Source organism: Monopterus albus, unplaced genomic scaffold (assembly GCF_001952655.1).
Source record: "Monopterus albus unplaced genomic scaffold, M_albus_1.0 scaffold281.1, whole genome shotgun sequence".
In the NCBI taxonomy this organism is placed as follows: Eukaryota; Metazoa; Chordata; class Actinopteri; order Synbranchiformes; family Synbranchidae; genus Monopterus; species Monopterus albus.
Genome location: NW_018128161.1, coordinates 340,049 through 345,648, shown reverse-complemented (window position 1 = coordinate 345,648; position 5,600 = coordinate 340,049). Strand labels below are relative to the sequence as shown.

The following is a 5,600-nucleotide window of genomic DNA, read 5'->3' as shown; positions in this document are numbered from 1 at the left end:
GGGCCTCCAACACCCACCAGCCGACAAATATTAACATTTATTATATTTTATGGTTAACTTTTTTCTCTCCAGGGGTGATAATTGATGCAAGCGTGATCCTGCAGAAGTTGGCGTTCATCGCACATGTTGTGTTAGGGTGGCGTGCAGCCAAGGGGTGACAGCCACTGCTGCTTTGCTTATGTAACGCTTTGCTTTGCTCTGTTTGACTTTACTTAACTTATTTTTGTTTTGTGTACTTTTATGTAGAGCAGCTTACTCGGCATTACATTTCCTGTTCATTGTATAGTACTCAAGTTTTATGGTGTATGAGCCGTATAAGAAATGGAGGGGAAAACGCGTGCAACCAATCACAGTTTTGGAAAACGCGTGCAACCAATCACAGTTTTGGAAAACGCGTGCAACCAATCACAGTTTTGGAAAACGCGTGCAACCAATCACAGTTTTGGAAAACACGTGCAACCAATCACAGTTTTGGCCTCTGGTTGGTTGCACGTCAGGCTACGATATCGGCCCCTGCGCAGGGGACTCTACATGTTACTGAACCATAAACAGAGTTTTAGTAAACATCAGTAACAAATAGACACATTTAGGCCTATAAACCTAAAAACAAACATTAAAATTTGTGGTATAATAAGTGAAAGTTGTCAGGTGACTCAACAGAGCAAGTGCTTTCATGAAATAGCCTGGATTTTTCCTCTCAGGTAACATACAGGTAAATAAAAATATTTATCACTTTTAATTTAGCTACAATTAAATTTCCTAAAGACGCTGGAACTATAGTAACAGTAAGTCAGAGCTGTTTATGGTAAAGATGGAACTAAAACCTTTAAAGGCTTATTGAGTATTTTTATGAATAAGATTACACTGTTTGTTAGTCTGTTGGGATTTTTGTATATTAACATTATGGAAAGCATGGTAACCAGTTAAGTGTTGCTCAATGATGCTATTTTATGATGGATATATAATAATAAAATAAAAAGTATATATAATACAAGTTTTTTCTTTGTTTATAAAAAAAGCATTTTTAAAGACTGTCCAGTCTGAGTTCATTGCACATGTTCGTGAGGACGAACGGCAAAAGGGCCTACAACACACACCAGCCGACAAATATTAACATTTATTATATTTTATGGTTAACTTTTTTCTCTCCAGGGGTGATAATTGATGCAAGCGTGATCCTGCAGAAGTTGGCGTTCATCGCACATGTTGTGTTAGGGTGGCGTGCAGCCAAGGGGTGACAGCCACTGCTGCTTTGCTTATGTAACGCTTTGCTTTGCTCTGTTTGACTTTACTTAACTTATTTTTGTTTTGTGTACTTTTATGTAGAGCAGCTTACTCGGCATTACATTTCCTGTTCATTGTATAGTACTCAAGTTTTATGGTGTATGAGCCGTATAAGAAATGGAGGGGAAAACGCGTGCAACCAATCACAGTTTTGGAAAACGCGTGCAACCAATCACAGTTTTGGAAAACACGTGCAACCAATCACAGTTTTGGAAAACGCGTGCAACCAATCACAGTTTTGGAAAACGCGTGCAACCAATCACAGTCTGTATTATTCTGCATGGAACCTTAGGAAGCAGTTGCTGGTGGACGTGAAACAGAGGTGGACGTCACATTTTTGGCACTTGGCTTTAGGTGTACCTTTGCATCCAGGTACCTTGCATCTCCCTTTCTTTTCATCCATGACCATCCAGTGGGCTGTGGTGTCCAGACGCACATCAGGGACCAGTATGGGTGTAGTGGGTCCTCTTCTCCTCTTTTCTTCATACTCCCCAGCAACTGTGGAACTGGGACGACCTCTCTTATGCTCCAGATTCTTGTCACTTTGGCATAAGCTTTCTGCAATATACAACTTGAATGTATGAAGCTTCATCTGTTCCTCTTTTCTCATCCAAGTGCTGCTGCAGTCTCGTAGAGCAGCCAGGCAGTCATGATGATCATGTCGATGAAGTGGAACATCAGCCGGTGGTCATCAGACAGGCCATCTGTTTTCAAAAGAAACCAGAAAGCATAAGATTAGAATAGGTCATATACCTCTCATCACCCACTGATGCACATGCACACACATGTTCATTACATACAGTATGTTACTCTACTGACTGAACCCTGATCTCCTAACTCTCCCTCAAACCTGATTCTGGGGTCCACTCCTCCTCACTGTCACTGTCCTCACTGTCGGTAGCAATGAGCCTAACTGCTCGATCATGTTCCTTACACCCATAAAATGTTCATGCATCAATTTCCTGTGAGTAATGTAGATAGTACAGCAAAAAATTAACTATGGTGATAACTATGCATCCCTGCACATCTCCATCCATTAGCATGTTATTGTTCACTCTCTGCATATACATATATTCAATTTACAGTGATAACTATGCATCCCTGCACATCATATATATATATATATATATACACACACACACACACAAATGTCCAGATATACACACACACACACCTTTTGGTCTGTGTGTGTTTGAGTACAGAAGAAAATAGACACACACACTTTAGCTATCAAGCTTCTCTCCTATGGAACCAACTCCCAGTCTCGGTTCGGGAGGCGGACAACTTCTCTACCTTTAAGATTAGACTTAAGACGTTCCTTTTTGATAAAGCTTATAGTTAGGGCTGGATCAGGTGACCCTGAGCCTTCCCTTAGCTATGCTGCTATAGGCCTAGGCTGCTGGGGGGCCCCATGATGCTGAGTTTCTCTCTCCTCCCCTCCTGCTCCCCTCTCCTCTCCTCTCTCTCCCTATGCTTCTATATGCCACCATTACACATTACTAACTTTGTGTCTCCTCTCTCCCGTAGTGTGTCCTCTCTCTCTCCCTGTACCTTTCTGCAGGTTGCCCTGGCCCTGGAGCTCTACGTCTCTGACGAGCAGTCACCAGCCACATCGACCTGATCAGTGTTTGATTGTTGTCTTGTTGCTTTTCTTCTTCTCTCTCTCCTCTATCCACTCACCCCAACTGGTCGAGGCAGAAGGCCGCCCACCAAGAGCCGGGGTCTGTCGGAGGTTTCTTCAGTTAAAGGGAGTTTTTCCTCCCCACTGTCACCAAGTGCTGCTCAAGGGGGATTTGTTGGTTTCTGCTCAGTGACTGTGTTTACATGCACTTAAGTAACCAGGTTACAATCAGCTTTCTCCAGTAAGCTGATTTCTTAACTGTCATGTAAACAGGAAACCTGGTTTCTGTAATAAGGGTAGGGGATTAGAGAAACCTGATTTCCCCAGGTAGATTTCTCCTGGAGAAAGTCAGTTTCTCTGCCATGTATATGCATAACCAGGTTTATAATCAGCTTTCTACAAGAGAACATGTGCAAAAGACAAGCTCCAAGGTTTCTTGTGTGCACATGACTTGAGAAAAACAGGACGTTGTCACCAGCATAAACAGACGATTATCAACATGGTGAGCAGCAGCAGCAGTGCAGACAGCACAGCATTACTGGAGTGATGAAGAGGTCAAACAAGGCTAAAGAGACCAAAATACAAGCTTGATCGACCAGATTCATCTTTGTTCATGGGAGGATTCGGTCACATCATGACGTCAGGCTTTCTAACTGCAGGTGCACCTGAACATCGTCTTTCTGCTTTCAGTGGGCTAGTTTAGGGAACTTTTCACTAACCTGTTTACTTAAGTGCATGTAAATGCAGTCAGTGTAAAGTACTTTGACATGATTTTTGTTGGCGCTATACAAATAAAACTGAATTGAAATAAATACACGGCAGTTTCCTTGGCACTATGGGTTAAACAACAAACAATACAACAAAGCCATTAAAAAACAAGTGAAACAAACAAAAACAATAAAGTGTCAGTAGTATTGTGTAAAGTGTCATGAATGACCACAGCCATGACAGCGGTCAAGGTGTTTCCTTATAAACTGCAACAGATAATACAAATAAATGCTGCAAGCAAGCAATAAGACCTGCTACAAAAAATGACAACTAAAATGGTAATGTAAAATAAATTGAATATTTACAAAAAGGAATTAGAATAAAAATAAAATAAGTAAAAGAAAAGCAGAAAATGGGTAAACTTTAGAAATCAGAAAAATAACATAAAAAGCATTTAAATCAATTTAAAATGTAGAAAAATTACAAACCAGTTATTAGATATTTTGAGACCATGAATGAAGGTCGAGTTTCAGAGAGAATGAACAGAGAGAGGGAGAGAGGTGTCATAGAGAAACAACAGGTGTGTGTAGTGGTTGGGGGGGGTGTCAAGTGTGAGGTGAGAGCGGTCGAGTTCCATGGAGACTGAACAGAGAGAGGGCGTGTCGGCAGGTAAAACAGGTTTGGGTGAGGCGGTTGAGTGAGCGTCAGACAGCGGAAAAGAGAAAGAGATTTTTATTCACGCTGTTTCCTTAAGTTTGTCACTTTTTAACACCGGAAGAAGAAAAGGAAGGAAAATAGCAGAAGAAATATTTGTGTTCTGAAAGAAAGAACAGATTGAACAAGAAGAAACAGCTGTGGAACTCCGAACAGGTGAGTCAACAAGCATTTCACCTGAACGTACTCTGTACTGGTGTAGTGAGAACAAGTACTGCAATACTGTAGTGAAGATAGGATCAGAAAAATGAGAAGTTAAGGAACTTTATGGTCCAAGTATACTCTAGTAAAACATAAATACTACTAGTTAAACCCCTGCAGTCAGTCTCACTTCACCAGGATTGGGCATGCAGTATCAAAAGTACGTGTCATGTTACAAGCAGTGATGGAGGCTACTCAGGAAAAGTACAAATACAACAGTGTACAAAAGTTCAAAATGTTACTTAAACCGAAGTATAAATATACACTTAAAATACAAAAAGAACAGTAGTAGCCTATTAGTACTCAAAGCCTTTACTTAAGTAAAAGAACTAACACCACACTGAAACTCATTACAAAATTCTGCAATTAGAATATTACGGAAGTAAAAGTACACAAGTATATCAGGAAAATAGTGTTCAATAATAAAGAATGAAAGTACTCAATGTATGATTTGTTGGGTTTTCCCTATGTAATAATAACCTTACTTTGTAAAGTGTCCTGAGATGACTTGTTGTGATTTGGCGCTATACAAATAAATAAAATTTGATTTGATTTGATTTGATAAACATGACTTCTGTGAGTGTATGTAGTTTATACACAGTATTATGTCATTAAATTACTGGTACCTCAATGTGTAACCAGTACCGTTGCAGTGGAGCTGATTCTAAATACTGTTTATTTGATTTAAGCAGGAAATAAATTGCCCCATTGAGACACCAGAGGCATAGCTAGGGGGGGGGGGGGTTATTTAATAGTAAGAATTTTTAAACTGGAAACCAGTGATTTGCACTTTTCTTTTGGTCTGAGTATGTGTAATATTCTCCTGTAAGTCACATTAAAACCTGGAACAGTTCACAAAACTTGTGGTTTTGACTGTGTCGTGGTTTTTAGATTGGTTAATGTTCTGGATCAGCAACATAAATTAATTTTAAAAATAAATTAAAACCTGGGGCAGCATGGTGGCACAGTGGTTAGTGCCGTTGCCTCACAGTGAGAAGGTTCTGGGTTCGGGCCCCACCTGGGACCTTTCTGTGTGGAGTTTGCATGTTCTCCCCGTGCTTGCGTGGGTTCT

At 40.4% G+C, this 5,600-nt stretch overlaps 1 long non-coding RNA gene across 1 annotated transcript in view; it reads right to left on the bottom strand.

The window, feature by feature from the left end:
• Window positions 1-1,538: 1,538 nt before the first annotated feature.
• The window catches only part of LOC109973118 (uncharacterized), a 16,603-nt gene continuing 12,541 nt past the window's right edge, over window positions 1,539-5,600 (bottom strand). The window contains exon 2 of the long non-coding RNA XR_002276779.1: window positions 1,539-1,988. This is a non-coding gene — a long non-coding RNA (uncharacterized LOC109973118). The remainder of the gene's footprint in view (window positions 1,989-5,600) is intronic.